At 35.1% G+C, this 17,710-nt stretch overlaps 1 protein-coding gene across 3 annotated transcripts in view; it reads right to left on the bottom strand.

The window, feature by feature from the left end:
* LOC121542703 (tuftelin) overlaps positions 1 to 17,710 on the bottom strand; it is a 50,679-nt gene that overhangs the window by 3,173 nt on the left and 29,796 nt on the right. The gene's annotated exons all lie outside the window — the stretch shown is intronic.

Genomic DNA, 17,710 nt, shown 5'->3' with positions numbered 1-17,710 from the left:
CCTGTTATAGCATGTTATAGTCCTGTTATAGCATGATATAGCAAGTTATAGACCTGTTAAATCATGTTATAGTCCTATTATAGCATGTTATAGTCCTGTTATAGCATGTTATAGACATGTTATAGCATGTTATAGTCCTGTTATAGCATGTTATAGTCCGTTATAGCATGTTATAGACCTGTTATAGCATGTTATAGCATGGTGTAGACCTGTTATAGCATGTTATAGACCTGTTATAGCATGTTATAGTCCTGTTATAGCATGTTATAATCCTGTTATAGCATGTTAGAGCATGTTATAGTCCTGTTAGAGCACGTTACAGTCCTGTTATAGCATGTTACAGTCCTGTTATAGCATGTTACAGTCCTGTTATAGCATGTTATAGTCCTGTTATAGCATGTTATAGTCCTGTTATAGCATGTTATAGTCCTGTTATTGCATGTTATAGCATGTTATAGACCTGTTATAGACCTGTTATAGCATGTTATAGTCCTGTTATTGCATGTTATAGTCCTGTTATAGCATGTTATAGACCTGTTATAGCATGTTATAGACCTGTTATAGCATGTTATAGTCCTGTTATAGCATGTTATAGTTCTGTTATAGCATGTTATAGTCCTGTTATAGCATGTTATAGTTCTGTTATAGCATGTTATAGTCCTGTTATAGCATGTTATAGTTCTGCTATAGCATGTTATAGTCCTGTTATAGCATGTTATAGTCCGTTATAGCATGTTATAGACCTGTTATAGCATGTTATAGCATGGTGTAGACCTGTTATAGCATGTTATAGACCTGTTATAGCATGTTATAGTCCCGTTATAGCATGTTATAATCCTGTTATAGCATGTTATAGCATGTTATAGTCCTGTTATAGCACGTTACAGTCCTGTTATAGCATGTTACAGTCCTGTTATAGCATGTTATAGCATGTTATAGTCCTGTTATAGCACGTTCTAGTCCTGTTATTGCATGTTATTGCATGTTATAGACCTGTTATAGACCTGTTATAGCATGTTATAGTCCTGTTATTGCATGTTATAGTCCTGTTATAGCATGTTATAGACCTGTTATAGCATGTTATAGTCCTGTTATAGCATGTTATAGTTCTGTTATTGCATGTTATAGTCCTGTTATAGCATGTTATAGTTCTGTTATAGCATGTTATAGTCCTGTTATAGCATGTTATAGTCATGTTATTGCATGTTAGTCCTGTTATAGCATGTTATAGACCTGTTATAGCTTGTTATAGTCCTGTTATAGCATGTTATAGTCCTGTTATAGCATGTTATAATCCTGTTATAGCATGTTATAGCATGTTATAGTCCTGTTATAGCACGTTACAGTCCTGTTATAGCATGTTACAGTCCTGTTATAGCATGTTATAGCATGTTATAGTCCTGTTATAGCACGTTCTAGTCCTGTTATTGCATGTTATTGCATGTTATAGACCTGTTATAGACCTGTTATAGCATGTTATAGTCCTGTTATTGCATGTTATAGTCCTGTTATAGCATGTTATAGACCTGTTATAGCATGTTATAGTCCTGTTATAGCATGTTATAGTTCTGTTATTGCATGTTATAGTCCTGTTATAGCATGTTATAGTTCTGTTATAGCATGTTATAGTCCTGTTATAGCATGTTATAGTCCTGTTATTGCATGTTAGTCCTGTTATAGCATGTTATAGACCTGTTATAGCTTGTTATAGTCCTGTTATAGCATGTTATAGTCCTGTTATAGCATGTTATAGCATGTTAAAGACCTGTTAAATCATGTTATAGTCCTATTATAGCATGTTATAGACCTGTTATAGCACGTTTTAGTCCTGTTATAGCATGTTATAGTCCTGTTCTAGCATGTTCTAGTCCTGTTATAGCAAGTTATAGTCCTGTTATAGACCTGTTATAGCATGTTATAGTCCTGTTATAGCTAGTTATAGTCCTGTTATAGACCTGTTATAGCATGTTATAGTCCTGTTATAGCATGTTATAGTCCTGTTATAGCATGTTATAGACCTGTTATAGACCTGTTATAGCATGTTATAGCATGGTATAGACCTGTTATAGACCTGTTATAGCATGTTATAATAATATAATAATATAATATGCCATTTAGCAGACGCTTTTATCCAAAGCGACTTACAGTCATGCGTGCATACATTTTTGTGTATGGGTGGTCCCGGGATCGAACCCACTAACTTGGCGTTACAAGCGCCGTGCTCTACCAGCTGAGCTACAGAGGACCACATTGTCCTGTTATAGCATGTTATAGTCCTGTTATAGCATGTTATAGCATGTTATAGACCTGTTATAGCATGTTATAGACCTGTTATAGCATGTTATAGTCCTGTTATAGCATGTTATAGACCTGTTATAGCATGTTATAGTCCTGTTATAGCATGTTATAGTTCTGTTATAGCATGCTATAGTCCTGTTATAGCATGTTATAGTCCTGTTATAGCATGTTATAGTCCTGTTATAGCATGTTATAGTCCTGTTATTGCATGTTATAGTCCTGTTATAGCATGTTATAGACCTGTTATAGCATGTTATAGACCTGTTATAGCATGTTATAGCCCTGTTATAGCATGTTATAGTCCTGTTATAGCATGTTATAGACCTGTTATAGCATGTTACAGTCCTGTTATAGCATGTTATAGCATGGTATAGACCTGTTATAGTCCTGTTCTAGCATGTTACAGTCCTGTTCTAGCATGTTCTAGCATGTTATAGACCGGTTTGTGCATGTTATAGACCTGTTATAGCATGTTATAGTCCTGTTATAGACCTGTTATAGCATGTTACAGTCCTGTTATAGCATGTTATAGCATGGTATAGACCTGTTATATCATGTTATAGACCTGTTATAGCATGTTATAGTCCTGTTATTGCATGTTATAGACCTGTTATAGCATGTTATAGTCCTGTTATAGCATGTTACATACCTGTTATAGCATGTTACAGTCCTGTTCTAGCATGTTATAGACCTGTTATAGCATGTTATAGACCTGTTATAGCATGTTATAGTCCTGTTATAGCCTGTTATAGCATGTTATAGACCTGTTATTGCATGTTACAGTCCTGTTATAGCATGTTATAGCATGGTATAGACCTATTATAGTCCTGTTCTAGCATGTTACAGTCCTGTTCTAGCATGTTCTAGCATGTTATAGACCGGTTTGTGCATGTTATAGACCTGTTATAGCATGTTATAGTCCTGTTATAGACCTGTTATAGCATGTTACAGTCCTGTTATAGCATGTTATAGCATGGTATAGACCTGTTATATCATGTTATAGTCCTGTTATAGCATGTTATAGTCCTGTTATTGCATGTTATAGACCTGTTATAGCATGTTATAGTCCTGTTATAGCATGTTATAGACCTGTTATAGCATGTTACAGACCTGTTATAGCATGTTACAGTCCTGTTCTAGCATGTTATAGACCTGTTATAGCATGTTATAGACCTGTTATAGCATGTTATAGTCCTGTTATAGCATGTTATAGTCCTGTTATAGCATGTTATAGACCTGTTATTGCATGTTACAGTCCTGTTATAGCATGTTATAGCATGGTATAGACCTGTTATAGCATGTTATAGACCTGTTATAGCATGTTATAGTCCTGTTATTGCATGTTATAGACCTGTTATAGCATGTTATAGTCCTGTTATAGCATGTTATAGACCTGTTATAGCATGTTACAGTCCTGTTCTAGCATGTTATAGACCTGTTATAGCATGTTATAGACCTGTTATAGCATGTTATAGTCCTGTTCTAGCATGTTACAGTCCTGTTCTAGCATGTTATAGACCTGTTATAGCATGTTATAGTCCTGTTATAGCATGTTATAGTCCTGTTATAGCATGTTATAGTTCTGTTATAGCATGTTATAGTCCTGTTATAGCATGTTATAGTTCTGTTATAGCATGTTATAGTCCGTTATAGCATGTTATAGACCTGTTATAGCATGTTATAGCATGGTGTAGACCTGTTATAGCATGTTATAGACCTGTTATAGCATGTTATAGTCCTGTTATAGCATGTTATAATCCTGTTATAGCACGTTACAGTCCTGTTATAGCATGTTACAGTCCTGTTATAGCATGTTATAGCATGTTATAGTCCTGTTATAGCACGTTCTAGTCCTGTTATTGCATGTTATTGCATGTTATAGACCTGTTATAGACCTGTTATAGCATGTTATAGTCCTGTTATTGCATGTTATAGTCCTGTTATAGCATGTTATAGACCTGTTATAGCATGTTATAGTCCTGTTATAGCATGTTATAGTTCTGTTATTGCATGTTATAGTCCTGTTATAGCATGTTATAGTTCTGTTATAGCATGTTATAGTCCTGTTATAGCATGTTATAGTCCTGTTATTGCATGTTAGTCCTGTTATAGCATGTTATAGACCTGTTATAGCTTGTTATAGTCCTGTTATAGCATGTTATAGTCCTGTTATAGCATGTTATAGCATGTTAAAGACCTGTTAAATCATGTTATAGTCCTATTATAGCATGTTATAGACCTGTTATAGCACGTTTTAGTCCTGTTATAGCATGTTATAGTCCTGTTCTAGCATGTTCTAGTCCTGTTATAGCAAGTTATAGTCCTGTTATAGACCTGTTATAGCATGTTATAGTCCTGTTATAGCTAGTTATAGTCCTGTTATAGACCTGTTATAGCATGTTATAGTCCTGTTATAGCATGTTATAGTCCTGTTATAGCATGTTATAGACCTGTTATAGACCTGTTATAGCATGTTATAGCATGGTATAGACCTGTTATAGACCTGTTATAGCATGTTATAATAATATAATATGCCATTTAGCAGACGCTTTTATCCAAAGCGACTTACAGTCATGCGTGCATACATTTTTGTGTATGGGTGGTCCCGGGGATCGAACCCACTAACTTGGCGTTACAAGCGCCGTGCTCTACCAGCTGAGCTACAGAGGACCACATTGTCCTGTTATAGCATGTTATAGTCCTGTTATAGCATGTTATAGCATGTTATAGACCTGTTATAGCATGTTATAGACCTGTTATAGCATGTTATAGTCCTGTTATAGCATGTTATAGACCTGTTATAGCATGTTATAGTCCTGTTATAGCATGTTATAGTTCTGTTATAGCATGCTATAGTCCTGTTATAGCATGTTATAGTCCTGTTATAGCATGTTATAGTCCTGTTATAGCATGTTATAGTCCTGTTATTGCATGTTATAGTCCTGTTATAGCATGTTATAGACCTGTTATAGCATGTTATAGACCTGTTATAGCATGTTATAGCCCTGTTATAGCATGTTATAGTCCTGTTATAGCATGTTATAGCATGGTATAGACCTGTTATAGTCCTGTTCTAGCATGTTACAGTCCTGTTCTAGCATGTTCTAGCATGTTATAGACCGGTTTGTGCATGTTATAGACCTGTTATAGCATGTTATAGTCCTGTTATAGACCTGTTATAGCATGTTACAGTCCTGTTATAGCATGTTATAGCATGGTATAGACCTGTTATATCATGTTATAGACCTGTTATAGCATGTTATAGTCCTGTTATTGCATGTTATAGACCTGTTATAGCATGTTATAGTCCTGTTATAGCATGTTATAGACCTGTTATAGCATGTTACAGTCCTGTTCTAGCATGTTATAGACCTGTTATAGCATGTTATAGACCTGTTATAGCATGTTATAGTCCTGTTATAGCATGTTATAGTCCTGTTATAGCATGTTATAGACCTGTTATTGCATGTTACAGTCCTGTTATAGCATGTTATAGCATGGTATAGACCTGTTATAGCATGTTATAGACCTGTTATAGCATGTTATAGTCCTGTTATTGCATGTTATAGACCTGTTATAGCATGTTATAGTCCTGTTATAGCATGTTATAGACCTGTTATAGCATGTTACAGTCCTGTTCTAGCATGTTATAGACCTGTTATAGCATGTTATAGTCCTGTTCTAGCATGTTACAGTCCTGTTCTAGCATGTTATAGACCTGTTATAGCATGTTATAGACCTGTTATAGCATGGTATAGACCTGTTATAGCATGTTATAGACCTGTTATAGCATGTTATAGTCCTGTTATTGCATGTTATAGAATTGTTATAGCATGTTATAGTCCTGTTATAGCATGTTATAGACCTGTTATAGCATGTTATAGACCTGTTATAGCATGTTATAGCATGGTATAGACCTGTTATAGCATGTTATAGACCTGTTATAATAATATAATAATATAATATGCCATTTAGCAGACGCTTTTATCCAAAGCGACTTACAGTCATGCGTGCATACATTTTTGTGTATGGGTGGTCCCGGGGATCGAACCCACTACCTTGGCGTTACAAGCGCCGTGCTCTACCAGCTGAGCTACAGAGGACCACATAGTCCTGTTATAGCATGTTATAGTCCTGTTATAGCATGTTATAGTCCTGTTATAGCATGTTATAGACCTGTTATAGCATGTTATAGACCTGTTATAGCATGTTATAGCATGGTGTAGACCTGTTATAGCATGTTATAGACCTGTTATAGCATGTTATAGTCCTGTTATAGCATGTTATAATCCTGTTATAGCATGTTAGAGCATGTTATAGTCCTGTTATAGCACGTTACAGTCCTGTTATAGCATGTTATAGTCCTGTTATAGCATGTTATAGTCCTGTTATTGCATGTTATAGACCTGTTATAGCATGTTATAGTCCTGTTATAGCATGTTATAGTCCTGTTATAGCATGATATAGCAAGTTATAGACCTGTTAAATCATGTTATAGTCCTATTATAGCATGTTATAGTCCTGTTATAGCATGTTATAGACCTGTTATAGCATGTTATAGTCCTGTTATAGCATGTTATAGTCCGTTATAGCATGTTATAGACCTGTTATAGCATGTTATAGCATGGTGTAGACCTGTTATAGCATGTTATAGACCTGTTATAGCATGTTATAGTCCTGTTATAGCATGTTATAATCCTGTTATAGCATGTTAGAGCATGTTATAGTCCTGTTATAGCACGTTACAGTCCTGTTATAGCATGTTACAGTCCTGTTATAGCATGTTACAGTCCTGTTATAGCATGTTATAGTCCTGTTATAGCATGTTATAGTCCTGTTATAGCATGTTATAGTCCTGTTATTGCATGTTATAGCATGTTATAGACCTGTTATAGACCTGTTATAGCATGTTATAGTCCTGTTACTGCATGTTATAGTCCTGTTATAGCATGTTATAGACCTGTTATAGCATGTTATAGTCCTGTTATAGCATGTTATAGTTCTGTTATAGCATGTTATAGTCCTGTTATAGCATGTTATAGTTCTGTTATAGCATGTTATAGTCCTGTTATAGCATGTTATAGTTCTGCTATAGCATGTTATAGTCCGTTATAGCATGTTATAGACCGTTATAGCATGTTATAGCATGGTGTAGACCTGTTATAGCATGTTATAGACCTGTTATAGCATGTTATAGTCCCGTTATAGCATGTTATAATCCTGTTATAGCATGTTATAGCATGTTATAGTCCTGTTATAGCACGTTACAGTCCTGTTATAGCATGTTACAGTCCTGTTATAGCATGTTATAGCATGTTATAGTCCTGTTATAGCACGTTCTAGTCCTGTTATTGCATGTTATTGCATGTTATAGACCTGTTATAGACCTGTTATAGCATGTTATAGTCCTGTTATTGCATGTTATAGTCCTGTTATAGCATGTTATAGACCTGTTATAGCATGTTATAGTCCTGTTATAGCATGTTATAGTTCTGTTATTGCATGTTATAGTCCTGTTATAGCATGTTATAGTTCTGTTATAGCATGTTATAGTCCTGTTATAGCATGTTATAGTCCTGTTATTGCATGTTAGTCCTGTTATAGCATGTTATAGACCTGTTATAGCTTGTTATAGTCCTGTTATAGCATGTTATAGTCCTGTTATTGCATGTTAGTCCTGTTATAGCATGTTATAGACCTGTTATAGCTTGTTATAGTCCTGTTATAGCATGTTATAGTCCTGTTATAGCATGTTATAGCATGTTATAGTCCTGTTATAGCACGTTACAGTCCTGTTATAGCATGTTACAGTCCTGTTATAGCATGTTATAGCATGTTATAGTCCTGTTATAGCACGTTCTAGTCCTGTTATTGCATGTTATTGCATGTTATAGACCTGTTATAGACCTGTTATAGCATGTTATAGTCCTGTTATTGCATGTTATAGTCCTGTTATAGCATGTTATAGACCTGTTATAGCATGTTATAGTCCTGTTATAGCATGTTATAGTTCTGTTATTGCATGTTATAGTCCTGTTATAGCATGTTATAGTTCTGTTATAGCATGTTATAGTCCTGTTATAGCATGTTATAGTCCTGTTATTGCATGTTAGTCCTGTTATAGCATGTTATAGACCTGTTATAGCTTGTTATAGTCCTGTTATAGCATGTTATAGTCCTGTTATAGCATGTTATAGCATGTTAAAGACCTGTTAAATCATGTTATAGTCCTATTATATCATGTTATAGACCTGTTATAGCACGTTTTAGTCCTGTTATAGCATGTTATAGTCCTGTTCTAGCATGTTCTAGTCCTGTTATAGCAAGTTATAGTCCTGTTATAGACCTGTTATAGCATGTTATAGTCCTGTTATAGCTAGTTATAGTCCTGTTATAGACCTGTTATAGCATGTTATAGTCCTGTTATAGTCCTGTTATAGCATGTTATAGACCTGTTATAGACCTGTTATAGCATGGTATAGACCTGTTATAGACCTGTTATAGCATGTTATAATAATATAATAATATAATATGCCATTTAGCAGACGCTTTTATCCAAAGCGACTTACAGTCATGCGTGCATACATTTTTGTGTATGGGTGGTCCCGGGAATCGAACCCACTAACTTGGCGTTACAAGCGCCGTGCTCTACCAGCTGAGCTACAGAGGACCACATTGTCCTGTTATAGCATGTTATAGTCCTGTTATAGCATGTTATAGCATGTTATAGACCTGTTATAGCATGTTATAGACCTGTTATAGCATGTTATAGTCCTGTTATAGCATGTTATAGACCTGTTATAGCATGTTATAGTCCTGTTATAGCATGTTATAGTTCTGTTATAGCATGCTATAGTCCTGTTATAGCATGTTATAGTCCTGTTATAGCATGTTATAGTCCTGTTATAGCATGTTATAGTCCTGTTATTGCATGTTATAGTCCTGTTATAGCATGTTATAGACCTGTTATAGCATGTTATAGACCTGTTATAGCATGTTATAGCCCTGTTATAGCATGTTATAGTCCTGTTATAGCATGTTATAGACCTGTTATAGCATGTTACAGTCCTGTTATAGCATGTTATAGCATGGTATAGACCTGTTATAGTCCTGTTCTAGCATGTTACAGTCCTGTTCTAGCATGTTCTAGCATGTTATAGACCGGTTTGTGCATGTTATAGACCTGTTATAGCATGTTATAGTCCTGTTATAGACCTGTTATAGCATGTTACAGTCCTGTTATAGCATGTTATAGCATGGTATAGACCTGTTATATCATGTTATAGACCTGTTATAGCATGTTATAGTCCTGTTATTGCATGTTATAGACCTGTTATAGCATGTTATAGTCCTGTTATAGCATGTTACAGACCTGTTATAGCATGTTACAGTCCTGTTCTAGCATGTTATAGACCTGTTATAGCATGTTATAGACCTGTTATAGCATGTTATAGTCCTGTTATAGCATGTTATAGTCCTGTTATAGCATGTTATAGACCTGTTATTGCATGTTACAGTCCTGTTATAGCATGTTATAGCATGGTATAGACCTGTTATAGTCCTGTTCTAGCATGTTACAGTCCTGTTCTAGCATGTTCTAGCATGTTATAGACCGGTTTGTGCATGTTATAGACCTGTTATAGCATGTTATAGTCCTGTTATAGACCTGTTATAGCATGTTACAGTCCTGTTATAGCATGTTATAGCATGGTATAGACCTGTTATATCATGTTATAGTCCTGTTATAGCATGTTATAGTCCTGTTATTGCATGTTATAGACCTGTTATAGCATGTTATAGTCCTGTTATAGCATGTTATAGACCTGTTATAGCATGTTACAGACCTGTTATAGCATGTTACAGTCCTGTTCTAGCATGTTATAGACCTGTTATAGCATGTTATAGACCTGTTATAGCATGTTATAGTCCTGTTATAGCATGTTATAGTCCTGTTATAGCATGTTATAGACCTGTTATTGCATGTTACAGTCCAGTTATAGCATGTTATAGCATGGTATAGACCTGTTATAGCATGTTATAGACCTGTTATAGCATGTTATAGTCCTGTTATTGCATGTTATAGACCTGTTATAGCATGTTATAGTCCTGTTATAGCATGTTATAGACCTGTTATAGCATGTTACAGTCCTGTTCTAGCATGTTATAGACCTGTTATAGCATGTTATAGACCTGTTATAGCATGTTATAGTCCTGTTCTAGCATGTTACAGTCCTGTTCTAGCATGTTATAGACCTGTTATAGCATGTTATAGTCCTGTTATAGCATGTTATAGTCCTGTTATAGCATGTTATAGACCTGTTATAGCATGTTACAGTCCTGTTATAGCATGTTATAGCATGGTATAGACCTGTTATTGCATGTTATAGTCCTGTTATAGCATGTTATAATCCTGTTATAGCATGTTATAGACCTGTTATAGCATGTTACAGTCCTGTTATAGCATGTTATAGCATGGTATAGACCTGTTATAGCATGTTATAGTCCTGTTCTAGCATGTTACAGTCCTGTTCTAGCATGTTATAGACCTGTTATAGCATGTTATAGACCTGTTATAGCATGTTATAGTCCTGTTATTGCATGTTATAGACCTGTTATAGCATGTTATAGTCCTGTTATAGCATGTTATAGTTCTGTTATAGCATGTTATAGTTCTGTTATAGCATGTTATAGTCCTGTTATAGCATGTTATAGTTCTGTTATAGCATGTTATAGTCCGTTATAGCATGTTATAGACCTGTTATAGCATGTTATAGCATGGTGTAGACCTGTTATAGCATGTTATAGACCTGTTATAGCATGTTATAGTCCTGTTATAGCATGTTATAATCCTGTTATAGCACGTTACAGTCCTGCTATAGCATGTTACAGTCCTGTTATAGCATGTTATAGTCCTGTTATAGCACGTTCTAGTCCTGTTATTGCATGTTATTGCATGTTATAGACCTGTTATAGACCTGTTATAGCATGTTATAGTCCTGTTATTGCATGTTATAGTCCTGTTATAGCATGTTATAGACCTGTTATAGCATGTTATAGTCCTGTTATAGCATGTTATAGTTCTGTTATTGCATGTTATAGTCCTGTTATAGCATGTTATAGTCCTGTTATTGCATGTTAGTCCTGTTATAGCATGTTATAGACCTGTTATAGCTTGTTATAGTCCTGTTATAGCATGTTATAGTCCTGTTATAGCATGTTATAGCATGTTAAAGACCTGTTAAATCATGTTATAGTCCTATTATAGCATGTTATAGACCTGTTATAGCACGTTTTAGTCCTGTTATAGCATGTTATAGTCCTGTTCTAGCATGTTCTAGTCCTGTTATAGCAAGTTATAGTCCTGTTATAGACCTGTTATAGCATGTTATAGTCCTGTTATAGCTAGTTATAGTCCTGTTATAGACATGTTATAGCATGTTATAGTCCTGTTATAGCATGTTATAGTCCTGTTATAGCATGTTATAGACCTGTTATAGACCTGTTATACCATGTTATAGCATGGTATAGACCTGTTATAGACCTGTTATAGCATGTTATAATAATATAATAATATAATATGCCATTTAGCAGACGCTTTTATCCAAAGCGACTTACAGTCATGCGTGCATACATTTTTGTGTATGGGTGGTCCCGGGATCGAACCCACTAACTTGGCGTTACAAGCGCCGTGCTCTACCAGCTGAGCTACAGAGGACCACATTGTCCTGTTATAGCAGGTTATAGTCCTGTTATAGCATGTTATAGCATGTTATAGACCTGTTATAGCATGTTATAGACCTGTTATAGCATGTTATAGTCCTGTTATAGCATGTTATAGACCTGTTATAGCATGTTATAGTCCTGTTATAGCATGTTATAGTTCTGTTATAGCATGCTATAGTCCTGTTATAGCATGTTATAGTCCTGTTATAGCATGTTATAGTCCTGTTATAGCATGTTATAGTCCTGTTATTGCATGTTATAGTCCTGTTATAGCATGTTATAGACCTGTTATAGCATGTTATAGACCTGTTATAGCATGTTATAGCCCTGTTATAGCATGTTATAGTCCTGTTATAGCATGTTATAGCATGGTATAGACCTGTTATAGTCCTGTTCTAGCATGTTACAGTCCTGTTCTAGCATGTTCTAGCATGTTATAGACCGGTTTGTGCATGTTATAGACCTGTTATAGCATGTTATAGTCCTGTTATAGACCTGTTATAGCATGTTACAGTCCTGTTATAGCATGTTATAGCATGGTATAGACCTGTTATATCATGTTATAGACCTGTTATAGCATGTTATAGTCCTGTTATTGCATGTTATAGACCTGTTATAGCATGTTATAGTCCTGTTATAGCATGTTACATACCTGTTATAGCATGTTACAGTCCTGTTCTAGCATGTTATAGACCTGTTATAGCATGTTATAGACCTGTTATAGCATGTTATAGTCCTGTTATAGCCTGTTATAGCATGTTATAGACCTGTTATTGCATGTTACAGTCCTGTTATAGCATGTTATAGCATGGTATAGACCTATTATAGTCCTGTTCTAGCATGTTACAGTCCTGTTCTAGCATGTTCTAGCATGTTATAGACCGGTTTGTGCATGTTATAGACCTGTTATAGCATGTTATAGTCCTGTTATAGACCTGTTATAGCATGTTACAGTCCTGTTATAGCATGTTATAGCATGGTATAGACCTGTTATATCATGTTATAGTCCTGTTATAGCATGTTATAGTCCTGTTATTGCATGTTATAGACCTGTTATAGCATGTTATAGTCCTGTTATAGCATGTTATAGACCTGTTATAGCATGTTACAGACCTGTTATAGCATGTTACAGTCCTGTTCTAGCATGTTATAGACCTGTTATAGCATGTTATAGACCTGTTATAGCATGTTATAGTCCTGTTATAGCATGTTATAGTCCTGTTATAGCATGTTATAGACCTGTTATTGCATGTTACAGTCCTGTTATAGCATGTTATAGCATGGTATAGACCTGTTATAGCATGTTATAGACCTGTTATAGCATGTTATAGTCCTGTTATTGCATGTTATAGACCTGTTATAGCATGTTATAGTCCTGTTATAGCATGTTATAGACCTGTTATAGCATGTTACAGTCCTGTTCTAGCATGTTATAGACCTGTTATAGCATGTTATAGACCTGTTATAGCATGTTATAGTCCTGTTCTAGCATGTTACAGTCCTGTTCTAGCATGTTATAGACCTGTTATAGCATGTTATAGTCCTGTTATAGCATGTTATAGTCCTGTTATAGCATGTTATAGTTCTGTTATAGCATGTTATAGTCCTGTTATAGCATGTTATAGTTCTGTTATAGCATGTTATAGTCCGTTATAGCATGTTATAGACCTGTTATAGCATGTTATAGCATGGTGTAGACCTGTTATAGCATGTTATAGACCTGTTATAGCATGTTATAGTCCTGTTATAGCATGTTATAATCCTGTTATAGCACGTTACAGTCCTGTTATAGCATGTTACAGTCCTGTTATAGCATGTTATAGCATGTTATAGTCCTGTTATAGCACGTTCTAGTCCTGTTATTGCATGTTATTGCATGTTATAGACCTGTTATAGACCTGTTATAGCATGTTATAGTCCTGTTATTGCATGTTATAGTCCTGTTATAGCATGTTATAGACCTGTTATAGCATGTTATAGTCCTGTTATAGCATGTTATAGTTCTGTTATTGCATGTTATAGTCCTGTTATAGCATGTTATAGTTCTGTTATAGCATGTTATAGTCCTGTTATAGCATGTTATAGTCCTGTTATTGCATGTTAGTCCTGTTATAGCATGTTATAGACCTGTTATAGCTTGTTATAGTCCTGTTATAGCATGTTATAGTCCTGTTATAGCATGTTATAGCATGTTAAAGACCTGTTAAATCATGTTATAGTCCTATTATAGCATGTTATAGACCTGTTATAGCACGTTTTAGTCCTGTTATAGCATGTTATAGTCCTGTTCTAGCATGTTCTAGTCCTGTTATAGCAAGTTATAGTCCTGTTATAGACCTGTTATAGCATGTTATAGTCCTGTTATAGCTAGTTATAGTCCTGTTATAGACCTGTTATAGCATGTTATAGTCCTGTTATAGCATGTTATAGTCCTGTTATAGCATGTTATAGACCTGTTATAGACCTGTTATAGCATGTTATAGCATGGTATAGACCTGTTATAGACCTGTTATAGCATGTTATAATAATATAATATGCCATTTAGCAGACGCTTTTATCCAAAGCGACTTACAGTCATGCGTGCATACATTTTTGTGTATGGGTGGTCCCGGGGATCGAACCCACTAACTTGGCGTTACAAGCGCCGTGCTCTACCAGCTGAGCTACAGAGGACCACATTGTCCTGTTATAGCATGTTATAGTCCTGTTATAGCATGTTATAGCATGTTATAGACCTGTTATAGCATGTTATAGACCTGTTATAGCATGTTATAGTCCTGTTATAGCATGTTATAGACCTGTTATAGCATGTTATAGTCCTGTTATAGCATGTTATAGTTCTGTTATAGCATGCTATAGTCCTGTTATAGCATGTTATAGTCCTGTTATAGCATGTTATAGTCCTGTTATAGCATGTTATAGTCCTGTTATTGCATGTTATAGTCCTGTTATAGCATGTTATAGACCTGTTATAGCATGTTATAGACCTGTTATAGCATGTTATAGCCCTGTTATAGCATGTTATAGTCCTGTTATAGCATGTTATAGCATGGTATAGACCTGTTATAGTCCTGTTCTAGCATGTTACAGTCCTGTTCTAGCATGTTCTAGCATGTTATAGACCGGTTTGTGCATGTTATAGACCTGTTATAGCATGTTATAGTCCTGTTATAGACCTGTTATAGCATGTTACAGTCCTGTTATAGCATGTTATAGCATGGTATAGACCTGTTATATCATGTTATAGACCTGTTATAGCATGTTATAGTCCTGTTATTGCATGTTATAGACCTGTTATAGCATGTTATAGTCCTGTTATAGCATGTTATAGACCTGTTATAGCATGTTACAGTCCTGTTCTAGCATGTTATAGACCTGTTATAGCATGTTATAGACCTGTTATAGCATGTTATAGTCCTGTTATAGCATGTTATAGTCCTGTTATAGCATGTTATAGACCTGTTATTGCATGTTACAGTCCTGTTATAGCATGTTATAGCATGGTATAGACCTGTTATAGCATGTTATAGACCTGTTATAGCATGTTATAGTCCTGTTATTGCATGTTATAGACCTGTTATAGCATGTTATAGTCCTGTTATAGCATGTTATAGACCTGTTATAGCATGTTACAGTCCTGTTCTAGCATGTTATAGACCTGTTATAGCATGTTATAGTCCTGTTCTAGCATGTTACAGTCCTGTTCTAGCATGTTATAGACCTGTTATAGCATGTTATAGACCTGTTATAGCATGGTATAGACCTGTTATAGCATGTTATAGACCTGTTATAGCATGTTATAGTCCTGTTATTGCATGTTATAGAATTGTTATAGCATGTTATAGTCCTGTTATAGCATGTTATAGACCTGTTATAGCATGTTATAGACCTGTTATAGCATGTTATAGCATGGTATAGACCTGTTATAGCATGTTATAGACCTGTTATAATAATATAATAATATAATATGCCATTTAGCAGACGCTTTTATCCAAGCGACTTACAGTCATGCGTGCATACATTTTTGTGTATGGGTGGTCCTCAACCCACTACCTTGGCGTTACAAGCGCCGTGCTCTACCAGCTAGCTACAGAGGCCACTAGTCCTGTTATAGCATGTTATAGTCCTGTTATAGCATGTTATAGTCCTGTTATAGCATGTTATAGACCTGTTATAGCATGTTATAGACCTGTTATAGCATGTTATAGCATGGTGTAGACCTGTTATAGCATGTTATAGACCTGTTATAGCATGTTATAGTCCTGTTATAGCATGTTATAATCCTGTTATAGCATGTTAGAGCATGTTATAGTCCTGTTATAGCACGTTACAGTCCTGTTATAGCATGTTATAGTCCTGTTATAGCATGTTATAGTCCTGTTATTGCATGTTATAGACCTGTTATAGCATGTTATAGTCCTGTTATAGCATGTTATAGTCCTGTTATAGCATGATATAGCAAGTTATAGACCTGTTAAATCATGTTATAGTCCTATTATAGCATGTTATAGTCCTGTTATAGCATGTTATAGACCTGTTATAGCATGTTATAGTCCTGTTATAGCATGTTATAGTCCGTTATAGCATGTTATAGACCTGTTATAGCATGTTATAGCATGGTGTAGACCTGTTATAGCATGTTATAGACCTGTTATAGCATGTTATAGTCCTGTTATAGCATGTTATAATCCTGTTATAGCATGTTAGAGCATGTTATAGTCCTGTTATAGCACGTTACAGTCCTGTTATAGCATGTTACAGTCCTGTTATAGCATGTTACAGTCCTGTTATAGCATGTTATAGTCCTGTTATAGCATGTTATAGTCCTGTTATAGCATGTTATAGTCCTGTTATTGCATGTTATAGCATGTTATAGACCTGTTATAGACCTGTTATAGCATGTTATAGTCCTGTTACTGCATGTTATAGTCCTGTTATAGCATGTTATAGACCTGTTATAGCATGTTATAGTCCTGTTATAGCATGTTATAGTTCTGTTATAGCATGTTATAGTCCTGTTATAGCATGTTATAGTTCTGTTATAGCATGTTATAGTCCTGTTATAGCATGTTATAGTTCTGCTATAGCATGTTATAGTCCTGTTATAGCATGTTATAGTCCGTTATAGCATGTTATAGACCTGTTATAGCATGTTATAGCATGGTGTAGACCTGTTATAGCATGTTATAGACCTGTTATAGCATGTTATAGTCCCGTTATAGCATGTTATAATCCTGTTATAGCATGTTATAGCATGTTATAGTCCTGTTATAGCACGTTACAGTCCTGTTATAGCATGTTACAGTCCTGTTATAGCATGTTATAGCATGTTATAGTCCTGTTATAGCACGTTCTAGTCCTGTTATTGCATGTTATTGCATGTTATAGACCTGTTATAGACCTGTTATAGCATGTTATAGTCCTGTTATTGCATGTTATAGTCCTGTTATAGCATGTTATAGACCTGTTATAGCATGTTATAGTCCTGTTATAGCATGTTATAGTTCTGTTATTGCATGTTATAGTCCTGTTATAGCATGTTATAGTTCTGTTATAGCATGTTATAGTCCTGTTATAGCATGTTATAGTCCTGTTATTGCATGTTAGTCCTGTTATAGCATGTTATAGACCTGTTATAGCTTGTTATAGTCCTGTTATAGCATGTTATAGTCCTGTTATTGCATGTTAG

The sequence above is a fragment of the Coregonus clupeaformis genome, chromosome 28, assembly GCF_020615455.1.
Source record: "Coregonus clupeaformis isolate EN_2021a chromosome 28, ASM2061545v1, whole genome shotgun sequence".
Classification (NCBI taxonomy): domain Eukaryota; kingdom Metazoa; phylum Chordata; class Actinopteri; order Salmoniformes; family Salmonidae; genus Coregonus; species Coregonus clupeaformis.
This window is presented reverse-complemented; position numbering and strand designations above follow the sequence as displayed.